This window comes from Pelodiscus sinensis, chromosome 28, assembly GCF_052426305.1.
Source record: "Pelodiscus sinensis isolate ZL-2025 chromosome 28, ASM5242630v1, whole genome shotgun sequence".
NCBI classification, from domain to species: domain Eukaryota; kingdom Metazoa; phylum Chordata; order Testudines; family Trionychidae; genus Pelodiscus; species Pelodiscus sinensis.
The window spans coordinates 10,873,553-10,899,727 of NC_143079.1; the positions used below are offsets into that span (position 1 = coordinate 10,873,553).

At 43.6% G+C, this 26,175-nt stretch overlaps 1 long non-coding RNA gene across 1 annotated transcript in view; it reads right to left on the reverse strand.

The window, feature by feature from the left end:
• Positions 1–16,341: 16,341 nt before the first annotated feature.
• The window catches only part of LOC149521326 (uncharacterized), a 52,581-nt gene continuing 42,747 nt past the window's right edge, over positions 16,342–26,175 (reverse strand). Inside the window, exons 2-3 of the long non-coding RNA XR_016348021.1 lie at positions 17,567–17,722; positions 16,342–16,447 (exon numbers count right to left, since the gene is read on the reverse strand). This is a non-coding gene — a long non-coding RNA (uncharacterized LOC149521326). The remainder of the gene's footprint in view (positions 16,448–17,566; positions 17,723–26,175) is intronic.

Below are 26,175 nucleotides of genomic sequence, written 5' to 3' on the forward strand. Positions count from 1 at the left end.
TGGCTGCAGGTGTAGGCTCTGGGGTGCAGCCAGGGATGAGGGTCTTGGGGTGCAGGAAGGGATTCTGGGCTGGGCAATGGGTTGGCTTGTGGGAGGGGTTTGGGGATGCAGCTTATTGTGGCTCCTAAAGCAACTGCCAGGTCCCTGCAGCTCCTAGGCACAGGGATGGCCCGGGAGGTGCAGTGTACTGCCCTTGTGTGACGTAGTGGGGGTACCTGGCTGGTTTCTATGCTGCTGGCTCTGGGGTAACCCCCACTGGCTGCCGTGGGTACCACGACCCAGCAAAACAGGATGAGTCACTATGCAAACCAGTGGCCAGACACCCCCATGGAGAGGAACAAAGGAAGATGGAATGCTGCCCTGGCTGGGGGGCAGGGCTGGAAGAGGGTTAGTGAGTTGCTGGCTGGAAGCATGGAGGAGACAGCCTAGGGAAGGGGACTGGAGTTTAGGGGCCCAGTCTCCCCCATCTCAAGGGGGCCTGAGGCATCCTAGCCCAGCTCTGTGACCAGATTCCATCTGTGCTGTGCTGTATCTTGGAGAGGCAATAAACTTCCTCTATTACACCGGCTGGTGCAGTCTGTTTGTGCCATTTCGGGGTGCAGGAGACGGGGGACCCCCAACGCGCCATCACACCTTGTGCCTGCAGATGCCACCCCTACTGCTCCTATTCGTCATGAATCCCAGCCAATAGGAGCTATAGAGCTGGCCTGTGGACTGGAGCAGCATACAGAGTTGCCCTGGCTGCCCATGTTCCTCAGGGCCATGGGCATCTGGCATCTACTTCTGGGAGCTGTGTAGAACCAAAGACGGCAGGGAGACTGCCTTTGCCCAGGGAGGAGGAGGATTTGAGGATCAGAGGGAGGAAGAAAGGGGGAGGAATTGATCAGTGGAGCCCGTGGAGCCCCCTGAAGTTCCTTTGGACCCAATTTGAAAGTATATTTTGGCCGTGACACAAGGGACCTGCAGGTGGAATCCTGTATGTTGAGCTAAGGCAAAGTAGCAGAGGGTATGTCTACACTACCACCCTAGTTCGAACTAGGATGGTTAATGAAGGCATCCGAAGTTGCAAATGAAGCCCGGGATTAAATATCCTCATGGAACGAGGTGTACCGGTAGTTCAGAATAGAGAGCCTAATCCGAACTACCTACTCCGTGCCGCGTGTAGCCTCGGGCACGGAGTCCGCACTAACGGGCATTTAAAAATGGTGGCGCCCGGCAAGATGCAAATGAAGCCCGGGATATTTAAATCCCAGGCTTCATTTGCAACTTCAGATGCCTACATTAACCACCCTAGTTCGAACTAGTGAGATGGCGGGCCTCATGCGAGTGTCCTGTTGCCGCAGAGCAGGAGCGAGCCACTTGCAGAGCTCCAGGAAGGTGTCCTTCTTCATCCTGAAGTTCTGGGTCCACTGTTGGTCTCCCCAGTGCTTCAGGACGATGTGGTCCCACCAGTCGCTGCTGGTGTCCAGACGCCAGATGTGGCGGGGCACGCTGGCATCCGGGCACTGCTGCAGCTCCTCCACGGCCCCCAGGGAGGCCAGGGGGAGAGGCAGGGGGCTGACATGCACCAGATGGTGCCAGGCAGCCTCCAGCCATTGCTGGCAGGCTTGCAGCAGCAAGTCCAAAAACTGGAGCAGAATGCCCAGGGCGAGCTCTGGTTGCATGGTGCCAACGGCGGCAGCATCCCCAGTGGGAACCACCGACATAGGCAGGCAGAGAGGAAAATGCTTTGCTGTCCCTCGGCAAGGTAGGCAAGCAAGCAAAAAATCTGAGAACCGGCTATCCAGGGGGGTCCCTTTAAGCACGAGCCTCAGATAGCCTCAGACAGCAGCCACACAAAGCAACTACTGACCTGATGCCCTGCTGGAACCAGTTTCAGCTGCCCTTAAATGCGACCCAGTGTCCAATCAGTTTGGACGTGCTATTTCGAATTAGCAAAACGCTAATTCGAATTAGCTTTTGGGTCTAGATGCGTTATTTCGAATGAGCTTATTTCGAATTAACTAATTTGAAATAAATTAATTCGAATTAGCCTTGTAGTGTAGACATACCCCGACTAAGGTGGGGTGTTTGTGACTGTGCCAAATGTTCTAATGGACAATAGTGGTAAAGACAGAAGAGTTCCTGGAGTGTGAGCGTTTCAGCTGAGTATGTTCGGGTTCCCAGCTATATAACTGGAATGATAGTGCTCCTCACCTTGGAACAAGAACCTATCATCTGAGTGGGGGTGGGGGTTTCTTAGGTAATCTATATATTAATACACAGTCTAAGGACTGGACAACACAGGAAATACCAAACACCTTGTGAAGAAATCTCCTCTCCGAAGAACGCCACTCACATTTTACATAATCAATCCATCTATCTGTACAGTCTAGGTAACAGAACAGAACCCAACATTGAAAGTGTGTCTCTGTCTCCCTCTAGTGACTGATCCACACCAAGAGCACTATTACCTTTAGCTCAAGCAGTAGAGCAGGGCTGGCCAACCCGCAGCTCGCGAGCCGCGTGCAACTCTTAAATTGCGGCTTGTGAAGCCACCTCTGTACCCCTATAAAAAGCCCCCTGGCCTCCGGTTGCCTGTGCTCACTGTCTGGCGCAGTGAAGCAAAATGATGCCAACAAGATGGTGCCAGCTGAAGGGAACCTGACGTGGCCAAAAAGCCACCCGGAGTTTTGTTTAAAGGGGCAGCATTCTTTTTTTTTTTTTTCTCAACTAAGTGCGTCCGGGACTTTGTTTTTGTTTTTTTGCTTGACAACTTTTTTCCCTTGGCCCTTTGCACTATCCCCCCAACTATTGTGGCTCTTTGCCTTTAATGAGTTGGCCACCCCTGCAGTAGAGGCTCGTGCATAGAACATGGGGTCCTGAGTACACATAACTCAGTCAGTGGCCTATAGGGGATCTCTAGTCATCACATAAGCACCCAGATCAGATTTTTACCCTGAGCTGACCAGCACTATCAAAACCTGCAGTTACCAACAGAGCAGAAACAACATCTGTGTTACAGTGAATCCTTTCTAGACCAGTGATAGAAATGTAGCCGTGTTAGTCTAGGGTAGCTGAAGCAAAAGTGCTACATAGTCCTGTATTTTCTTTCTAGACCAGAGACTGCCAGCATTTTCCATGACTGCAGGCTGTGCACTAGAATGCAGAAAGGCAGACTATCCTGATTTGTTACACTGACAGCAAAAGTCTTCATTAAAGATTCAAGCTGGTTTTATGAGCCTTGATTCAAATTTTGATTGTAATAGTGATTTTATGTATATTTTGGCATGAGTAACATACCTGGAATTTGGATTGAAATTACAGTAATAAACTGTGAGTATTTACTACTATTCCACCATACTCGCTACCTCATAAACAGGATTATTTTGTCTGGCATGAAGTCCCTCCAATATTTTTTAGAGGATAGACTTTAGTACCAGAGAGACATGGGTGTGAGCTGATGTCTTTCCCAAACTGTTCTACAAATATAGTCTATACAAGTCTCTTTGAAATCAAAGGCCTAAGCCAGGGGTGTCCAAACTTTTTTCAAAGAGGGCCAGATTTGAAGAAGTGAACATGCGTGAGGGCCGTCCCCGCACTCTCAGCCCCAAGGCAGAGGGCCCGCAGGGTCGGAGGCGGGCGGAGAGCGCAGGGCACCCCAGCCTCACGGCGGCCCGGGGGCAGGGCGAACCCGCAGCTGAGCGGGGGAGCGGGGCTGCGGATGTGCCCTACAGGGCAGGCTCTAGGACCGCGGAGGCCATGGGTGGCGGCGGTAGCGTGGCCGGAAGCGGCGCGCTGGGCGCGCCAGTTCAAAAGAGCGCCGGGGAGCCAGGAGAGGGGAAGGAAGCGGGGGCCGTATTAAATCGGAACACGGGCCGCAATTGGCCCGCGGGCCGGACTTTGGACATGCCTGGCCTAAGCAATAATACGGAAATTGACAACGTTAAAACTAAGTTCATCTTAAATCTTATTCCTAGGCTTGGTTCTGAGGGGCTCCTCCCTTAGCACTGCTCAGCCCACATCGTAGGTCCTCTTCCGCTGCCAGCAAACCACTACCGCAGTTCGCTAATTGGTGTGCAGTATTCCAGACAACCGCGGATAGCATGTTATCATTAAGAAGTTTGGAATCGATGTCTTGCTTTATGACATAAGCAAACGTCTAACAAATGGGGGTAGGAAGAAACTTCCCAAGGACAGGTTACCTCTAGTGGATGGTTGGGAGGAGCTGCCAAGGCAGAGTGCTGACTTCTGGGAGCGACAGTGCCACATTCCTCTCCTTTGGCCCCACTCTGTGCTGGGAGCTGACCCTGCGGATCAGCCAATACTGACTTCTATCTGTGGGATATCCACATCCCAGGGAGACATTTGTATTTGTGCAGGGCTCTAATGATCACGCAGCTACTTATTGCTCCACTGCTGGAGATAAGATAGTGGATGAAAAGTGAGCAGTATTGCCTAGTGAATAGAGCACAGGTCAGGTGTTCAGGAAACCTGGGTGCTAGTCCTGTCTCTACACCAATTTGCTGGGGGATATTAGGTAAGTCATTCCCTCTCTCTGTGCCTAAATGGTTTTTGTTAAAAAAATGTATTTAATTATGCTAATCTACTTTTAGAACAAAAAGATTGGAGTATTACTAGATGGACCACTGGTTTGACCCAAATGGCAATTTTTAATTTTCCTTTTGGAGGATGGGGAGGTAGTAAGACTAATTTCACCATCAAGTGAATACATTTTACGTGTGTTTTATCTACCTTACAAAAATATAGCATCTTAAACTACTATGAATACCAACCAAAGACTTTACCATTTCACCTCAAGAAGGGTAAAATAAATTCAGTTGCCATGCTAGATTTTCTACAAATCAGATCAAACACTTTTTTATGAGTTAAATCCATGGAACAAATATTAATCTCTCTTCTACAGAGCAAAACCAAAGTTGACAGCCTGCTGCTAGCCAAAGGGAAATACACAGAGACAGGATCTGTTTCTGGAGTCCCCTCGAGTTCTAAAAAAGAATAATAATAAAAACTATTCACAGGCCATGCAGCTCATGGTTTGTTACTGCAGCATGTCTCCTGCAATTCATCCATGTTTTAAGCTGAGCTGTTCTCTACTGGGACTGTTTCTGACCACAGGGGTTACCAAACTGGCAAACACAATTCTTTTGCAGGCCTCAGTCAAGCCACCTGTTTTCTTTGCAAACCAAAATGAGCACAGGCAGCTACCAAGGAACAGAAAAGCTGGCGTATTTCCCCCTTTATGGCTACAAAAGGAAATTACCAGAACTAGAAAGCTGATATGGTGGATAATGTTGTGTAACCATTCGAGATCAGCCAGGCACTGTTCTCTCTAATCTTTCCCACTTGTGTGCAGAATCATTTTTATGTGCACTGAGGCCTGTGTGGATGTGCACCACCAATAGAAACACAAAACCTATGTTTGAGCACTTTGCTAATCAGCTGGGCAGCTCTTGAAGCCTCCTGAATGGCCACATAAATGCAAAGCTTAAGGGAAAATTGGTAGAGAGGACACAGCTCTAGGGTTGCCAGATACCGAACATGGAGGGGAAAAAATTGGTTGAGAAAAAAAAAATAGAGGGCCAAACTTGTTGAGAAAAAAAACAACTGCACAAAAAAAAGGGGGGTCAGGGGAGGAATGTCCCAAGCAGCCTTTCATCTGAGAAAAACAGAAAATACTGGGCAGTTAACCAGACAGAGGCCAATACCAGACACCTGGCAACCCTGCACAGCACTTCAGCTCCCCCTCTCCCCACTGCTGCTCTTCTCCTGCCTTTTGCCTTGGAGCGTCCTGTCCCCCACCGGAAGCTTCCTGCTTGCTGTGCAGAGCAGGGAAGGGAGAGAAGGGTGCTAATGTCAAGGTGCCCCTTCTTCCACCTTGTATCTCCACAGAGCAGAGGGCTGGGGACAGGGCTTTGGAGGGAGTTTCCTGGCTGCTTTTGAGAGTGGTGCAGAGCCAGGGCAGAGGTGAGCCTGCCTTCTCCCCACTGCATCGCCACCTGAGGTAAGCAGTATTCAGTTGGAACCAGCTCTGAACCCTTGCCCCAGTCATGAACCCCCTCCTGCACCCCAAGACCCTGATCCTCCTGGACCCAAACTCCCTTACAGAGCCTGTACCCTGAACCCCCTCCTGCACCCCAAGGCCCTGATCCCCCTGGACCCAACTCCCTTACAGAGCCTGTACCCTGAACCCCCTCCTGCACCCCAAGGCCCTGATCCCCCTGGACCCAGCTCCCTTACAGAGCCTGTACCCTGAACCCCCTCCTGCACCCCAAGGCCCTGATCCCCCTGGACCCAAACTCCCTTACAGAGCCTGTACCCTGAACCCCCTCCTGCACCCCAAGGCCCTGATCCCCCTGGACCCAACTCCCTTACAGAGCCTGTACCCTGAACCCCCTCCTGCACCCCAAGGCCCTGATCCCCCTGGACCCAAACTCCCTTACAGAGCCTGTACCCTGAACCCCCTCCTGCACCCCAAGGCCCTGATCCCCCTGGACCCAACTCCCTTACAGAGCCTGTACCCTGAACCCCCTCCTGCAGCCCAACTCCCTGCCCCTGGCTCAGCTCAGAGCCCCTCACACTCCAAATCCCTTAGCCCAAGACCAAAGTCTGTGCCCCAACCCTCTGCCCCTGCCTAGTGAAACGGAGTGAAAATGGGGGAGGCAGGAAGGGAGGGTGGATTGAGGAGGGAAGGGCTTCAGAGAAGGGGTGGGAAGGAGGCAGGGCAAGGGTGTTTGGGTTTGAGGTAGATCCTGCATTGCACTTAAATTCAAAAAGTGATCTTGTGCTTAAAAAGGTTGGAGACCCCTGCACTAGTGAGTCAGCAAGTGCACATGTGTATCTCTGCCTGCTGCTGCATAGCATCAGATCAGCATAGAAATACAGCAGGTACCTGAGATGCAGTCTGATCTAATAGACAGAGAAGTGAAATAAGACTCAGGAGCCTGGAGTTCTATCCTTTACTCCACCTGTTATGATCATGAGGGTTAGCCAGCAGCCTGGGGAATAAAGAGACTAACCCAGATAGAGTTGGTCAATAGGAATGTAGGTAAGAATTTCAAACTGGGACAAAGGAATTTTTGTTTTTTCCCTCTCCTTTGTCTCTGGGGCAGTTTCTTTCTCGCTGCTGAGGGGGGCAGACAGACTGTCTCCCTCCGAGAAAAGAATTCACTATCTGTAAGTAGCATAAAGTTTAGATAAATCCATTTTATTGTTTTATGGTTTGGGAAATGGGATCTGATGTGTGTGCATTTAAAAATGGGTTTTGCTCTCCTTTTTAATGAAGTTCCTGGCCCAGGGAGGGCTTCCCCTCCATGAGTATATTACTTTGTTACTTTTCCATCTAGTCATTGTGCTTGCTACAGGAATATTGTGGTGATAATAAAAGTTCTTTCTCTTTTCTTTTTATGAACCTGGTATTGGTTAATTTTTGTGTCCGCGTTTGTATTTTAGGGGTGAGATTTCCCAAGTGATCTCTCCCCTGATTTTCTTATCATTACTTGGGTGGTGGCAGCGGAGTTTTCATCCTCAAAATCTAGGTTAAGATTTTTGGGGGAAGTTTTTTACCAAAGCCTGGAAAGCTAAGGTTTTGGGGGTACATTTGTGGGCCCCCACTTCTGCATTTAGTGTGCCAGAGTGGGGAAGGAACCATGACACCACCACTGACCTCCTGTGTGATATCTGACAAGTTTCACTTCTCTCCCTTGTCCATTCTTAAGTGTACACACAAAGGATTCAGAATTCAGTTTGCATAGGCAACCTTCATTCTGGTATTTCCAAACTTTCGAATAGCCAACTTTCAGCCTGCATGATGTTCCGTTTACATGGTTTGTGTGTGTTAATATATAAACACAGAAATGAGAAACAAACATCTTACAGACTTTTTGGCATTGTTTTTCTGAAATCACTTTCCTTCAGGTCTGCTCTCTGCAACAAAGCAGGATTTTGTCCCACATCTTCCTTCTATGAATAAATCATGGGAGCTGTTTCATATCCAAGCATCCCAGGGAATTATTGCTCTTTTGTAAAATGATCTGCAATCCAGAGTAATAAAAAAATGTAAAAAGCCTTGGCAAACCTAAATTGCACTCATTAGGCAGAGTCAATGCAAGTCAATTTAAGGTTCCAAAAAGCTGTTTAATGTAATGTGATCCTGTGTTTTAATGAGTTTTTATTGATAAAAGAATTTTGTTTGATTATTTTCTTGTATTGAAATGCAGCCCTGTGGACGTGATGCTATTACTTTCATTTTGAGACACTTCACAATTATAGGGCTCTGTTCCAAAAATCCCCATCCACTTCAAGGGTCTGTGGATCTGGCCTGTTGAACTGATCCAGGGGCTATGTCTACACTACGGTTGTTTTCCAGGATTCCTCCGGTATCCCAGAAAAACTCCGCCGCTTCCAGGGAATGTATCTGTTCTTCCAACATTTTTTTGTGGAAGAGCTCTTTCAGAAGCTCTGTCTTCCTCCTCCCATGAGGAAGAAGGGATCTTCCAAAAAAGGAGGATTTTACAGTGTAGACTGGACAAATTTTGGAAGTCTCTTCCCAAAAAACTGTCAGAAAAAGATACGCAAATTGCAGGGCACAATTTGCATACCTTTTTCTGATACGTCAGTGTAGAGTAGACATAGCCAGAGAGTGAATTGCTATGGAAACAACATAGATTTCTCTAAAGTGGATCCTACAGAGTTTAAGGGTGTGTCTACTCTGCACCATTATTTCGAAATAATAATGCAAGAGCTTACACGTCCATTCTGTTATTTCAAAATAATTTTGAAATAACGGACAGCTTATTCCGAAATATGCAAACCTCATTCCACAAGAAATAACGCAAAATAGCTATTTCGAAATAAGGCCTGCATAGATGCTCCACTGCTGTTATTTTGCTCACAAGGGACATTATAAATTATTACTCCCCAGTGCCTCCTGGGGCTCTAAATCAAGATAGCACATCTACATTAGGGAAGCCTGCCTCAGACTAGTTTTGAGGCTTCCCTGCAGTGTAGATGTGCTATTTTGAAAGAAACTATTTTGGCATAACTATTCCGGAATAGCTTATTTAGAAATAGCTGTGGAGTGTAGGTATGTCTACACTGCAGTGTTAACCCAAGATCTTGCCCAGGTTTTAGGTTTCATTGGCCACTTTTACCTGAGCTGGACCTACAATGAGGTCACTGGCGAAACCACTGGTATGCTGACAGTCCAACAATGCCCTTTCCACCAGTTCTCTCAACAGACAAAAGTGCTCCCATAATGACACAACTAACAGGAAAAGAATCCCAGAGACCCACAGCACTGGGCAGGTGCCCTCAAGTGAGTGCAGAAAGAGTGAGGGTATGTCTACACTACCCTCCTAGTTCGAACCCCGAGGAGTAACGGTAGTTCGAACTAGGAAGCCTAGTTCGAACTACCTAGTTCGTGCCCCGTGTAGCCGCGCTGCACGGGGTTCGAACCAGCGGGGTTTTAAAAATGGCGGCTCCCCGCTTATGCAAATGAAGCCCGGGAAATTCAAATCCCGGGCTTCATTTGCAAGTGCGGTATGCCTACATTACCCCGCTAGTTCGAACTAGCGGGGTAGTGTAGACATACCCTGAGGGTGCAGTAACATGGGTATGGCTCTGTGGTGGGAACACACACATCCCGGCTAGGCTAACCTGAGAGCTTAGGCCCCAGCTGAAGTTTGCAGTTATGGCACAGTTATATACGTGGGTCAAACAAGTTCTACCACCCCACTGCACTGCCTCACCATGGCCCTGCGGAGGGTGAGCAGGGCTTTCTTCTTAGTGCCTTCTGGAAGGGACACTACTTGACCTTTATCCAAGTGGCATGGAGACCCAGTTACACTGCAGCCTTGGGCTGGAAGCAGAGTTAACTCTCAGCAAGGGTTTGGAGTGAACGTAGCTAGGAGCTAACTACACTCAGTCCCCTAAAGATGGAACGGCTCAGTCCCACTGGAATTTGTCTATGTATGAGATTGTGTCTTCTATGCAGGTGGCAGCCACTTTGAGGTAAAAGGGGCTGTTAGCGTTACACTCAGGGGAAGTTCTCAGAAAAGTGGACAGTGCAATAGGCCGTAGAGTAACCGTCTTTCATTTCATAGCCACTTCCAGTGACAATCTCTAGTCATAGAGGCAGAGAAGACCTCAGAGGAATGGTGGAAGCCATACTGCACTAGTGTTTTAAACTAGACCGCGAAGGCACTCAAGGGTATAATAAACTAACATTAGCAGAAGGAGGCAGATGACCTCCAGGGGCTTTCTGCATCTTTATGGTTGCATTTCCCATTTCACTAAGTGCATAAAATTAATCAAAAAGCAGTGTTCCACTAGAAAGACATTAGTCAATTATTCTAATTAATACCTGACACACTGATGCTAATTAATTTGTGTCTGATTATAGAAGTTGCAGGTGTCAAGTCATTGACTAAACGCTGTGTTTAATGCACAGAAAAGGACTTAAAGTGGCACATGCATAGTTTATGGCAGGCTAAATTTGTTACATGTAAATTGAATGAAGTTATAAAATGTTTGGTGCCAGGTTGCTATCCAATGCAGAGTAAATAGACACTTATTTCTTTCTCAGGCTCAGCATCTCACTCCTGAAGATTTTAGGTGTTTGGAGTGCTACAGAGATACAATATGATGAATATTTGCTTCTTAAATAATGTACCTAATATTTTCATGAATTGCATTGAGATAGCACCTGGAGACTACCCCTTCTCTGGGTCCCCTGTTCTGGGCCTTCTACATAGAATACGAGACATTCCCTGATCTCAACGCCATATCATGTAAAGAAAGAAGACAGAGAAAGGGTGGAAGTACCTCAGGTACAGAGAGAAAAAGCAACTAGCCCCAAATCACAAAGCATATTAATGGCAGAGCTGGGAACAGAATCCAATTACCCTTTGTGGCATTCACCATTACACCACACAGTTTTAATGTACACAAGGTAAATTAATTTTTTTAAATTGTGAAATACAAACAGTTCTAGCCCTTTAACAAGTTCTCCTTTTTGACAGAGATAATTTTTAATGTACAGGAACCCAGTATTATTCAATGGAATTCATCGTGCAGGACAGAAAATCACTTGGAGGAAAAGAGGAATTTTAAAAGAGTGGGAGGAGTGAAGAGTAGTAAATCCTGCAGACCCTTACATAGGAGAATAATTCAGAATTCTCTGAGTAAAGCCTTTGCAGGAATTTTATGCCCCAGGCATAAACAAATAACCCACCTTACCACAGTACAACATTTTCATAGATTGCTATCCCCTGCCCTCACAGCAGGACCAAGCACCATCTAGAAGTTTGAGTCTGCTACTGCTTTTAAATGTTTAGATTTAATCCTTTAATTCCAGCAATCGAATTTTTAAACCCAGTTGTCTCAGGTTCCATCCCACCAGATGACCCTTCCTGCAGGCTTAATCTGAGAATGGGATAAATGTCTTGTGAATACAGAACTGTAGATATCACCTACCACAAAATGGGCAGAGAAATGTATCTGCTTATTCAGATCTTTTCCCAAGGAAATGGCTAAGCAATTGGGGTATGTCTACATTACAGCATAAAGTCAAATTAAGATAAACAAATTCAGCTACATTAATTGCGTAGCTGATGTCGAAATACCTTAACTTTTGGTGCTGTCCACACCGCAAGAAGTCAAAGTGAGAACACTCTCGCTTCAACTTCCCTTCCCCCTCATGGAAGCAGGACAACTGGCATCGCCCAGAGTGCTACTCTTAGTTAGAATTTGCTGTCTTCACTAGACCGTCTAATTCAGTGTTTCTTAAACTTTTTAAGACAGAGGAACACCAAACAATAATTTTTTGTTATGAAGAACACAGGCTTGGGGAAAAATTAGTGAGAAAAAAAAAAAAAGGTCGCCTGCCCCTTTTAGGGTGGCCATTTTGAATTCTATTGTTCTCCGCAGCATACCGGTGTGCCACGGAGCACAGTTTAAGAAACACTGATCTAATTTGAACCCTGGAAGATTGACAGTAGCAGCTTTGGTTGTTCTCTGTAGTGTAGATGTATCCTTGGATAGCTATCTACATACAATGGACAACTGTATGACAACTAGGGAACAAAGCTTATTGTTAAGGCATATTAGTCTAAGGCTTTGCTCATGACATAGGACCATATGCTCTTAAAACATTTATTATTCACTTTATACCAGTGTGCAAAGGCCTCCAGGATCTGATACACAGCCACTTGAGGTCAACTGGAGTCTTTCCCCTGACTTCAGTGAGCTTTCTGGAACAGGTCTCCATGGTACTTGGCATGGAAAATCTCATGGGAAAGAATAACTCCTGTTCCCACAGAGCTTGAAACCTGGAGCTAAGACAAAATGTGAGAGCAAAGGCAGGCTATGAACCCCTTTTTTACAGATGAGCATCTGAGGCAGACAGACCAAAGCCCTAACATCCAGAGGTAACAATCACACCACTACATGGGCTCAACACCTCAGAAAAATCCACCCTTCGGTTTCTTGTTCAAGGTCACAGAGAGAGAGAGAGAGAGAGAGAGAGAATGCCTAAATGCAGCTTTTCTTTATCCCAATCTAGTGTCTTAATCACAAGTTTTTCCTTCCTTTCTATTACACTTACAAGAAAGCTGTTCCAAGAAGTATCGTATTTCTCACTCACATAAAAGCAACCCGAGTCTACATGACAAATGATGAACAGATTTGTCAGCAAGCAGGTATGTGTTCATAAGTAATAAAAATTGGAAGGGCTGATAACTTTGTACTTAAAAATAAAAAGTTGTTTTGTTGTTTGCCCTTTCATGGTCAAACAATGGGTCTGGCCTGTATACAGGCAGTCCCCGGGTTACATGGATCCGACTTACATCGGATCCCTACTTACAAACGGGGTGAGACAACCCTGCACTACCTGCTTCCCCCCAGCAGACCAGGGAGACGCGAAGCTAGCGCCCCTCCCCCCCCCCCCCCAGCAGACCAGGGAGACGCGGAGCGGCTTTTCTCAGCAGACACCTCAGCTTGAGAATAAAGGACTGAGGGAAGTGAGGTGTGGGAGAATAAAACTGAGCTCTGGAGAAATGTTTGGCTAGAGTTTCCCCTGCAATATGTACCAGTTCCGACTTACATACAAATTCAACTTAAGAACAAACCTACAGTCCCTATCTTGTACGTAACCCGGGGACTGCCTGTATTAGACTATTTTTCACATTAGTTTCATTTGAATGTGGCCTTTGTGCCTGAAGAAAATGAAGGGAGCTAAATAGCAATAACCCTACCACCCTAACAGATATAAAATCCATGTTCAAGCACGTACAGATTTCCTCTCTTTTCTTCTTTTTTATTTAAAAAAAAAGCCACACAGCCAAAATTTTTCCTCATTTACATGTGTGTTTCCTGGAGGTGACTCTCTAATGCATAGAAACAAGTTTCTCACCAGCAACTGGATTTCACCTTCAAATGCCCTATTATTTGCATGTGTTCTCTCTCTCTCTCTCTCTTTCCCTCTCTCTCTCTCACACACACGCACACACTCACTCATTTCAAAAGCATTTTTTCGTAAATTGGATGCGAGTTAAGCATCAAAGACTATGAACTTTCCATCACAGTTCTGACTTTGAGTATATATTATAAGTTTAATTCTTGCCAGTGACAGAATTTTATCAGCTGATATTAGGGGGCGGGGGAATTCTCAAGAACTTTTTTCCCCCTCCTGTCTTTGTGACAGCAAAGATCTTGGTAAATTGCAATAAAACACAGGTATTCAGAGCTGCAGCTTCTAATATTAAATATTTATAACCCGTCTGATGTGAAGTTTTTTCTTTTCTGTATTGGAGTGTTTTCCCATGAGCACAATGACAGAGCCAAAGGAGTTAGTTTAAGACAAAGCTGAGTAGTTCTCCCTGGAAACAATTGGATCGATTCTTCTCTCACTTACAATAATACAACTCTAGAGAAGATATAAAAGGCTTTTTTTTAAATAAAAATTATGTTTTAAAAAACATTCAATTTTTCAAAGAAAAAAGAAACACAGGGTTTTTTTTTGTTTTCTATACACACAGGGACAACTTTTCAAGAGGGCTCCGTGTTTGTACATGTAAATTGGATAATTAAGTGTGCTGTTAGAGAAACTGCACACACAAATATAGAATATTTTAAAGGTCCATTGGAAATTGGTTCCATGGTAAATATGGTGCAGAAACAATAAATCTAAATCTAATCAATTTATTAGATGAGATATGTTATTTCTTTATTGAGATTTAAAAATAACTAAAAAGATTCCTAAGGATCTAGGCATCCTGACAGACTATTAACAATAGAGGTCAAGTCTAAGCAACATTAAAATGATTGATTCAGGAGGAATTCCACCAGCCAGTCTCTGACAAAAACTCCTTTCTGGCCCTTCATCATGTAGGAAACAAACTGTCACATCTAGAGAAACCCTGTTAAACAGATATAATTTGTAGCACATCCAGAAGATCATCAAATATGGACTATGGGCTAAGTTCCCTAAATATGACCCTACATAACTATAACCTACAAATGAATGTGTGTTACAGGTCCCACTCTGTGCTGATGCATGGAAAATACAAGTTGTTACAACTGGCCTTGCCCATTCACAGAATATGCAGCTGCCCCCAAACATTTCAGGCACCCCTGGGTCTAAATGTCCATTCCAGCACTCCCATGCTTCCTCCATGCTTCCTCATTCCATGAGGTTTAACTGGTAATTCGAAGTAAGGGGTTTATTTTGGAATCGCCCTTCTCTGCTGCGTGTTCTTCCGGGCTAGACAGTTTCCAAAATGGCGCCCACCTGGGAACATGCTAACGAAGCGTGGGATATTTAAATCCCGTGCTTCATTTGCAATTTCAGTCGCCCTCATTAGCCTCCCTAGTTCCATCTAGGGGGCTAGTGTAGACATACCCTTAAAGAAAAATAAACTAATCCCCTGAAGACTGGGCAGTGTTGCTTAAAGGGGTTGCTTAAAGAATAATAATGGAATAGATGAATGGTGAGTACAGGTTGAACCTCTCTAGTGCAGCACCCTCAGGACCTGACTGGTGCCGAGCCAGAGAATTTGCTGGACCATGGGAGGTCAATATTATCCAGCAGCATTACCAACAGTTCCACTGCTTACTGAGCTTTTAGGAGACATTTAGGGGTAAATTAGAGCACAGAACACTGAGAGCCAGGATTGGTGGCTGTAAACACGCTTCTTGGGATTGTGGGAGACTAGGCTACACCCATGTTAAGTGGACATCTGGCTAACTAATACCATGCCAGACCACGGATGTTGCCAGACCAGAGAGTGTCGCACCAGATAGATTCAGCCTGCAGAGAAGTAATTTATGTTCTCCTCCTTGGCATTTAATAGAACAAACCAGAATAGTCCTTTGCTTAATTTTGTCAAACATCCACTAGAGCCAGAAGGCAGCTGGTGAACTTGGACAAAAATGGGCAGAAGGTTCAGATCTCTATCGAAAAGGGTGTGCTCTAATTGCTATGTAAATCACTTCCAATGCTGATGAAACAGTCAGGGAATTGGAGGGGATATGACATTAGTTTGAACACTTTATTATAAGCCTTCATTAAGTAAAGATAAATTATAGTGAGACATCTGAATGAAATCCTATATCAGTTATAAACAGTCATTAAAGAAGTTATAAAATAAATTTTCAGTGATGACAAATATACACATGAATCATACATATAATATGGATATGTCTTCTTTGCATTTTATAATTCTGAGTCATTATCTCTGTTTAACAATTATTAAATTAAACAGTTATATTCTGGGGAACCTAAGGGCTTAGACACTAATTCCCCAGCGCTTTTGAAATTCTCCTCCTAAGTAATTCATCTCTTGGAGGATTTCATCCTGAGTTATCACATGAGTCTTTTCCATTGTTCTCAGTCATGATCTTACCTAAAGCAATGTAACTGCCAGAAAGGAGAGGGTAAGTTAATATTGCCGCCTCTATCATCAACACTTTGGAAATGAATAGACGGGTTACCAAATCAGAACTACAAAATTGCTGGAATCCTCACACTCTCTGGTGTACCACAGTAACAAACAAAATAAAAAGCTCACATTGTTTAAAAGCCTTTCTTTGAGAGAGATGAAAGCACCCTGCTGGTCTCACACATATTGAGAGTGACACTGATTTAGCTAGATGAATATGAGTTTTTCCCTTTCACTATTCCCACTGCCAGCCCCGCTCCCTATGTGGTAGGGAATGAATTGCTTTCTCAAAGGAGAACTGTAAACCAGCACTGAGCCAAAAATCATTTGGGAAACATCAAGTTCAAGAAACAATCTGGAGGGAGAAGAGGGAAAGTTGTTTGCAGAGGTTTATGTTGGGTGGAACGGGTTGAAAAATGCTACTTACGTTGAAAACTCCTTTTGATGGGGATTGTCTTTTTGTTCTGTGTTTGTAGCATAATGAGGTCCATGACCAGGGCAAGTAGGCTCTAGAGTAATACAAACAGTAAATAATAATACTTTTGATGGAAGACTTTGAAGAAATGAGGAGTGGGGGTTTTTTCACTTGAAATTTACGATGGAATTAGTTTGGTTTTCTGATCAAAGAAAAAGTGTGTGGGGTGGGGGAGGGTTGGGTTGGTTGGTTGTTTTTTTCAGTTCTGGAGCTTGAGAAGTGAAACTTTTCCACTTTCCACATTTCCGTAGTTCTCCCTTCTCCCCATGTAGCACTTTATTGATGTTGGCCTTAGAGCGTACTGAGAAGGAAGAGGGTCTTGTGAGTAAAGCACTAGATTGAGACCAATGTTCTAATTTTTTTATCCATGTGCAAAATAAATTTTGTTATGTGCCCTGAGGCATGTGTGGATGTGCACCACCAGTAGAAACACATGCTGCCGGCTGTGGGTACTATGGGCACTCTGCTAATCAGCTGGGAGTTATTTTAATCTCTCCTGGGTGGCCACCCAAGCACTCATCTTAGAGGGAACACTAATTAAGACTCTGGAGACAATGACTTTAGTTCCTGACTCTGCTACAGATTCCATGCATGTCCTTGAGCAATTCACTTAATAGCTCTGTGCCTCAGTTCCCTATCTGCAAAACACAGATAAAATTTCCCTTCTCCCATTCTTTGTGTATTCAAAGTGTAAGCTCACTGAGCCAGGGACTTTCTCTTCCTTGGCTGGCACTTCCTCCCAGCAAAATACATGGAAAATTACAAAATAAAGCCAGAAAAGACAAATGGATGGAAATTTGTACAGTCTGGTAGGAACTACAGATGATTAAGAAATGGGAGGCTGATGTGATGGACACTTAGGTGATATTATTCTGAACGGTTTGTTTATAATCACTACAGTAAGACAGTCTTGTGACTATGTACTTTGCTAAAGAGAATTTCTGCCTTTACGTGGAAAGAGTGGGCCTCAAACACTTATCTCAGATGGCCATTAAGCAATTTTCATAAAAAATTGATTTGATTGTTCACTGCTGAAAAACAGAGCAATCCTTTCTAAACCCAATGTAAACTATGTAAGTAAAATTAAGTAATTATCCTAGAATCATATGCAATCAGGAAATCTGCCTAGATAAGGAAAACCATTCAAACATACCATAGACTGCAGGGTATTTTTAAGGCCTGTGCATATAATGGAGATGATGTGAAGATGCACAGCTTCTGAAAGGCGTCTGTCCTGATTTTCAGAGGTGCACAGACCTCAAGCAGAGTTGAGGATGCGAAGTATTTCTGCACATCTGTTCTCTTGTGCCTGAGGTATAGAAACAGCAATGAGAGTTAATGACAGAACTTTCAGACAATGGCATTTTCCAATGGGAATTTTTTTTTAAACAAACTCTCCATGAAAATGTGCAGATTTTGACAAAATCCCATGATAGATAGATAGATAGATAGATAGATAGATAGATAGATAGATAGATAGATAGATAGATAGATAGATAGATTTCCTCTTTGCAGAAAAATTCTCCCCCCTCCATTCTGATTCAGAACTAAAATTTATTTTTTTCCATGAAAAGGAAATTCTGATTCCTGCAGATATCTGGTTGGTGAGACATCCTTAAATGAAGTGCTATGTTCTCTTCTGCCGAGCGTAAGGATCTAGGTTAGACTCCTGCAAAGGGACATTATAGGGGAACATCTTATCTGCCTTCTTTGATATCTGTGCAGAGATCATGCATATTGTGTCCATATAGCCTTAAAAGAAAAAAGTTTGTTCAGTGCAGCTGGTCTAAGAACCCAAAAGCTGTTGGCCAATGTTTTTAAAAATGGAAACTCAAAGCTAGACTCCTGAAGTTAGGTTGAAGATAAATAATACTGCCCTCACATATTCTTTTTCTATTTATATTGCAAGCTCCCTGGAATATGGGCTGTCTCTTCCTGTGTGTTTGTAAAGCACAGTGAGGCTCTGATTCTCAAGTGAGGCCTCTTATTCACTACTGTGGCACCAATAAGAAAGAATGTCTTAATCACCAATGCAATGCTACAATACCGGGAAGCTGCATATTGTGTAAAACCTTTTTTTCCAGAGTGGATAGTAATACTTTTAGAAATGGTAGATTGGTGATATTGGAGAGTCAAGGTCCCTGTGAATCCACTAAACTTTGTTATTCATTGAATGAAAATTTCCCACCAGAATTTTCACTGGGGCAAGAGCCATTTTCCATATTTTTTTTAAAAAATCAGTTTTTCATTAAAAAATGACTTTTTTTCAGCTGCTGCCACTCCCCACCCTTCCTTCTCTTCTTCACACTCTCACACTTTCCCTTTTTCTACTTGGGCATTGTGGGTATAGGCTGTCCTTGCTATAAGTCCAAGATAAATCCAAGTTTTTTGGAATGTACAATGAAACAACTGAAAGTGGGGAATTTTTTTCCTGCGGCTCACTTTCATTTGTGCACATTTTTAGGGGTGTGTGGGTTGTGCGACTTAAGAGCGGGGAATGGAAGGACTTATAATGCATCAGTTCCTACAAGCATCAATGACTTTAGTGTGGAACAGACGACTTATAGCAGGGACACCCTGTAGAGTAAGTAACAAAGGGAAGGTTGAAATTATGGGAATTTTTTTTGAAAAAGATAAATATTTTTTGAAGTTTTTGTGAAAAGTACGTGTCACTTTTCAGCCAGCTCCGTTCACTAGAATTTGGAGTAAGCTCTTCCAGGCAGGAACAAATTAGCTATCTGCCCTAGATATTCCCATCACTACTGTTGCCGGCAGATCTGAGCACCTTCAATGCATTTAGGACCACAACACAACCCCAGGGAGTGCTGTTATCCTGTTTTACTCCCTCTGGTTTCAAATATCTGTCACTAGGAAAAGGCAGGTCTACGTGATTGAGGACTCCTTATTGAGAAGAATAGATAGGCCTGTAACCAGAGCTGATCCAGAGAATAGAAGGGTGTGCTGTCTGCCAGGTGCTAAGATATGGGATGTGGAAGTGAGGTTGAAGAGGAATATTAAGGGAGCAGGAAGGAATCCATTGATCATCCTTCATGTAGGAACAAATGATACGGCTAGATTCTCGCTGGAACGAATTAAGGGAGACTATGCTAGGCTGGGGAGGACGCTCAAGGAAATTGAGGCTCAGGTGATCTTTAGTGGGATTCTGCCTGTTCCTAGAGAAGGGCAACTAAGATGTGACAGGATTATGATGATCAATAGATGGCTTAGGCAGTGGTGCTATAAGGAGGGCTTCGGGATGTATGGTCACTGGGAGGCATTTATGGACAGAGGACTGTTCTCTCGGGATGGACTTCACCTAAGTAAGGAAGGAAATAGACTTCTAGGATGGAGGCTGGCTCAACTGATTAAGAGAGCTTTAAACTAGGAATTTGGGGGAGATGGTTGGGAGATGTCCAGGTAATCTCTACGCCGGATTTTAACACTGAGAGGGAGAAAAACGAAGTAAGAAAGGATATAGCTGGGGGTAGGAGAATGTACATGAGGAAGGGTGGGGTGGATACTACTGTAGTCTAATAGGTCATATTGGAGGTACAATGTCCATGCCAAATTGGGTAAAGAATGTGAGTGAGGCCAAACAGCAAAAATTAAGATGTTTGTACACCAATGTGAGGAGCCTAGGTAACAAAATGGAGGAACTAGAGCTATTGGTCCAGGAAGTGAAACCAGATATTATAGGAATAACAGAAACATGGTGGAATACTAGGCATGACTGGAGTACAGGTATTGAAGGGTATGTGCTGTTTAGGAAAGACAGAAATAAGGGTAAAGGTGGTGGAGTCGCACTGTATATCAAAGATGAGGTAGATTGTAAAGAAATAAAAAGTGATGGAATGGAGAAGACAGAGTCTGTTTGGGTAAAAATCACATTGGGAAAGAAAACTATCAGATCCTCCCCTGGGATAGTGCTTGGGGTGTGTTACAGATCCAATTTGGATCCAGGATCCAATTTGGATATGGATAAAGATCTCTTTAATGTTTTTAATGAAGTAAATACTCATGGAAACTGCGTAATCATGGGAGATTTCAACTTTTCAGATATAGACTGGAGAACAAGTGCTAGTAATAATAATAGGGCTCAGATTTTCCTAGATGTGATAGCTGATGAATTCCTTCATCAAGTAGTTGCTGAACCAACAAGGGGGGATGCTATTTTAGATTTGGTTTTGGTGAGTAGTGAGGACCTCATAGATGAAATGGTTGTAGGGGACAACCTTGGCTCGAGTGATCGTGAGCTAATTCAGTTCAAATTAAATGGAAGGATAAACAAAATTAAATCTGAGACTAGGGTTTTTGATTTCAAAAGGGCTAACTTTAATCAATTAAGGAAATTAGTTAGGGAAGTTGACTGGACTAAAGAAATTATGGATCCTGAGGTGGAGGAGGCCTGGAATTATTTTAAGTTAAAGTTGCAGAAGCTGTCAGAAGCTTATATCCCAAGAAAAGGAAAAAAAATTATAGGCAGGTGTGTTAGACCAAGCTGGATGAGCAAGTATCTCAGAGAGGTGATTAAGAAAAAGCAGAAAGCATATAAGGAGTGGAAAATGGGAGGGATCAGTAAAGAAAGCTACCTTATTGAGGTTAGGGTATGTCTACACTACCACCCTCGTTGGAACTAGGGTGGTTAATGTAGTCAATCAAAGTTGCAAATGAAGCCCGGGATTTAAATATCCTGGGCTTCATTTGCATCTTGCCGGGCGCCGCCATTTTTAATTCCCCGGTACTTCGGACTCCGTGCCCGCGGCTACATGCGGCACGGAGTAGGTAGTTCGAATTAGGCTTTCTAATTCGAAGTACCGTTACACCACCGTGAATGAGGTGTAACAGTAGTTCGAATTAGAAAGCCTAATTCGAACTACCAACTCCGTGCCGCGTGAAGCTGCTGGCAAGGAGTCCGAACTACCGGGGATTTAAAAATGGCAGCCCCCAGCAAGATGCAAATGAAGCCCGGGATATTTAAATCCCGGGCTTCATTTGCAACTTTGATTGACTACATTAACCACCCTAGTTCCAACGAGGGTGGTAGTGTAGACATACCCTCAGAGCATGTAGGGACAAAGTGAGAAAGGCTAAAAGTCAGGTAGTGTTGGACCTTGCAAAGGGAATTAAACCGATAGTAAAAGATTTTATAGCCATATAAATAGGAAAAAAACAAAAAAAGAAGAATCATAGAATCATAGAATCATAGGACTGGAAGGGACCTCAAGAGGTCATCGAGTCCAGCCCCCCCGCCCTCAAGGCAGGACCAAGCTCCGTCTACACCATCCCTGACAGATGTCTATCTAACCTGTTCTTAAATATCTCCAGAGAGGGAGATTCCACCACCTCCCTTGGCAATTTATTCCAATATTTGACCACCCTGACAGTTAGGAATTTTTTCCTAATGTCCAATCTAAACCTCCCTTGCTGCACTTTAAGCCCATTACTCCTTGTCCTGTCCTCAGAAACCAAGAGGAACAAATTTTCTCCTTCCTCCTTGTGACACCCTTTTAGATATTTGAAAAACCGCTATCATGTCCCCCCTTAATCTTCTTTTTTCCAAACTAAACAAGCCCAGTTCATGAAGCCTGGCTTCATAGGTCATGTTCTCTAGAAGTAGGACCGCTAATTACTAAGGATGGAGTGGAGGTTAAGGATAATCTAGGAATGGCCCAATATCTAAACAAATATTTTGCTTCAGTCTTTAATGAGGCTAATGAAGAGCTTAAGGATAATGGTAACATAACAAATGGGACTAAGGATATGGAGGTAGATATTACTATGTCCGAGGTAAAAGCCAAACTTGAACAGCTTAATGGGAGTAAATCAGGGGGCCCAGATAATCTTCATCCAAGAATATTAAAGGAACTGGCACATGAAATTGCAAGTCCATTAGCAAAATTTTTTAATAAATCTCTAAACTCAGGGGTTGTACCATTTGACTGGAGAATTGCTAATATAGTTCCTATTTTTAAGAAAGGGAAAAAAAACAACCCGGGTAACTATAGGCCTGTTAGTTTGACATCTGTAGTATGCAAGATCTTGGAAAAAATTTTGAAGGAGAAAGTAGTTAGAGACATTGAAGCTAATGGCAATTGGGACAAATTACAACATGGTTTTACAAAAGGTAGATCCTGCCAAACCAACCCGATCTCCTTTTTTGAGAAAGTAACAGATTTTTTAGATAAAGGAAATGCAGTGGAACTAATCTACCTCGACTTTAGTAAGGCATTTGATACAGTATCACATGGGGAATTATTGGTTAAATTGGAAAAGATAGGGATTAATATGAAAGCTGAGATGTGGATAAGCAACTGGTTAAAGGGGCGACTACAGTGGGTCATATTGAAAGGTGAACTGTCAGGTTGAAGGAAGGTTACTAGCGGAGTTCCTCAGGGATCAGTTTTGGGGCCAATTTTATTTAATCTTTTTATCGCTGACCTTGGCACCAAAAGTGGAAGTGTCCTGATAAAATTTTCGGATGACACAAAGTTGGGAGGTATTGCCAATTCAGAAAAGGATCAGGATATCTTACAGGAAGATCTGGATGACCTTGTAAATTGGAGTTATAGCAATAGGATGAAATTTAATAGTGAGAAGTGGTAGGGATTAATAACAAGAATTTTAGTTATAAGCTGGGGACACATCAGTTTGAAGTAATGGAGGAGGAGAAGGACCTCAGAGTCCTGGTTGATTATAGTATGACTATGAGCCGCCATTGTGACATGGCCGTGAAAAAGGCTAATATGGTCTTGGGATGTATTAGGCAAGGTATTTCCAGTAGGGATAAGGAGGTGTTAGTGTTATTATACAAGGCATTGGTGAGACCCCATTTGGAATACTGTGTGCAGTTCTGGTCTCCCATGTTTAAGAAGGATGAATTCAAACTAGAACAGGTACAAAGAAGGGCCACTAGGATGATCCAAGGAATGGAAAACCTGTCTTATGAAAGGAGACTCAAGGATCTTGGCTTGTTTACCTTAACCAAAAGAAGGCTGAGGGGAGATATGAATGCTCTCTTTAAATATATTAGAGGGATAAATACCAGGGAGAGAGAGGAATTATTTAAGATTAATACCAATGTGGACACAAGAACAAATGGATATAAGCTGGCTAGTAGGAAGTTTAGACTTGAGGTTAGACGAAGGTTTCTAACCATTAGAGGAGTGAGGTTCTGGAACTGCCTTCCAAGGGAAGTAGTAGGGGCAAAAGATCTATCTGGCTTCAAGATTAAACTAGATGGCTGTGTCTAGACTGGCAAGTTTTTCCGCAAAAGCAGCTGATTTTGCGGAAAAACTTGCCAGCTGTCTACACTGGCCACTTGAATTTCCACAAGAACACTGACTTCCTACTGTAAGAAATCAGTGCTTCTTGCGGAAATACTATGCTGCTCCTGTTCGGGCAAAAGCCCTCTTGCACAAATGATTTGCGCAAGAGGGCCAGTGTAGACAGCACAGTACTGTTTTGCGCAAAAAAGCCCCGATGGCTAAAATGGCGATCAGGGCTTTTTTGCACAAAAGCGCGTCTAGATTGGCACGGACACTTTTCCGCAAAAAGTCCTTTTGCAGAAAAGCGTCCGTGCCAATCTAGATGCTCTTCTCCGCAAATGCTTTTAACAGAAAACGTTTCCGTTAAAAGCATTTGTGGAAAATCATGCCAGTCTAGACGCAGCCGATGGGTTTATGAAAGGGATGGTTTGATGAGATAACATGATCTTGGTAACTAATTGACCATTCATTATCAGTGGTAAATAGGTCAATGGAGGGATGATAGGAGTTACTATAGAGAACTTTCTGGGTGTCTGGCTGGTGAGTCTTGCCCACATGCTCAGGGTTTAGCTGATCACCATATTTGGGATCGGGAAGGAATTTTCCTCCAGGGAAGATTGGCAGAGGCCCTGGAGGTTTTTCGCCTTCCTCTGTAGCATGGGGCACAGATCACAGCTGGAGGATTCTCTGCATCTTGGGGTCTTCAAAGTATTTGAAGGCTTCAATATCTGAGATATAGGTGAGAGGATTATTCTAGAAGGGGGTTGGTGAGATTCTGTGGCCTGCACTGTGCAGGGGGTCAGACTAGATGATCATAATGGTCCCTTCTGACCTTAAAGTCTATGATTTTTTTTTTTCAAAAGAACGCGACTGCAGTGTGGAAGTAATTGAAGTTTTTTTCAGAAAAAAGGCCATTTTTCTGAAAAAACTCTGTAGTTTAGACATAGCCTGGAGGACAGCTAATGCCAACCATTAGTACCATTTTTGCCATGTGGATCCATATCTAGAGATAAGAGGATTAACAGCCATCAATTCCTGCCGTGTAAACACAAAAAATAATTTCCAAGCTGTCTCCATACAGGAAAACCAGCTTGGCCATATTAAAACCGCTGGGGAAAATGCCAACATTTAATGAAAAATTAAATCCTTCCAGCAGAGAATCAATTAAAAACAATGATGTACCTTCAATAATCTGGCATCTCATTTATCAATTTCATAACCCATGCCAATATTAAGAGACTTTAACATCAGTTAGACATCAATAATTCTAAAAATAATAGTGATTCAGGGAGATAGAAATGAAAGATTTGCATACCTCTGGAATGGTGCAAATTTTATCTGCCAATTTTTTACACTCAACTGGCAAAAAAAACCTTTTCATAATAAAAGACATTCTTAAGGAATCAGAGTGAAATGCCACGCTACATGTTTGATAGTAGGGGGATTTAAAAAAAAAGAAAGAAGAATTCTTAAGGAAGACCAAAGTGTGTCTGGCTACATCTAGACTGAATGCCTTTTTTGACAGAGGCTTTGTCGACAGGCACTGTTGACAAAGCCTCTGTCGAAAAAGAGCGTCTAGTCTACGATCAGTATTGTTGAAAAAGCAAGCCACTTTTTCGAAATAGAGTCTAGACGCTCTCTTTTGAAAAAGCACAGTTTGCATGCAATAGTGCCTTTTTTTTGACAGATCTCTGTCAACAAAGATATTCTTCCTTGTAAAAGGAGGTTTACAAAACTCCCGCGTTCTGTTGACTTACTGTTGACAGAATGCGGCGGTAGTGTAGATGCAGGTATAGTTATGTCATCAAAAGGCCACTTTTGTTGGAAAAACCCGGTAGTCTAGATACCCCCTTTGTGCCTTAAAGGCTGTTTGGGAAAGTGAATTCATAATACTCATTTTTATGCAAAAGCTGTATCACACATGGGCTGTGTCCAGACTCAGGGTTTTTTTTGGGAAAAGTAGCCTTTTTCCGAAAAAACTTCACCTGCGTCTAGACTGCAGCCGCGTTCTTTCGAAATTAAATCGAAAGAACGCGGCTTTTCTTTCGACGGCGGTAAACCTCATTGCACGAGGAAGAACGCCTTCTTTTGAAAGTGCTTCTTTCGAAAGAAGGCGTTCTTGAATGTAAATAGGGCTTCTTCGAAAGAGAGCATCCAGACTCACTGGGTGCTTTCTTTCGAAAAAGCGGCTTGCTCTTTCAAAAGTTCCGCATGCAGTCTAGACGCTCTCTTTCGAAAGAGGCTTGCAGTCTAGACATAGCCATGGTGGCCACCTCTTCTTATGTCCTCCTTAAGACTGGGCTGCAGGCCAGTCTTGAAGGTCTCAAGAGGAGACTTCAGTCCATCATTTGAAATGTCCAGAACTGATATGCAAAAGCTAAATGCTGGGCAATTAAAAAGTGTAGCTACTATTTATCTAGGTAAGTCCACAGAACATGCCAACATGCTCACCAAACCACAGTATACCCCATTCCCTACGCTCGCTTCTTCAACATTG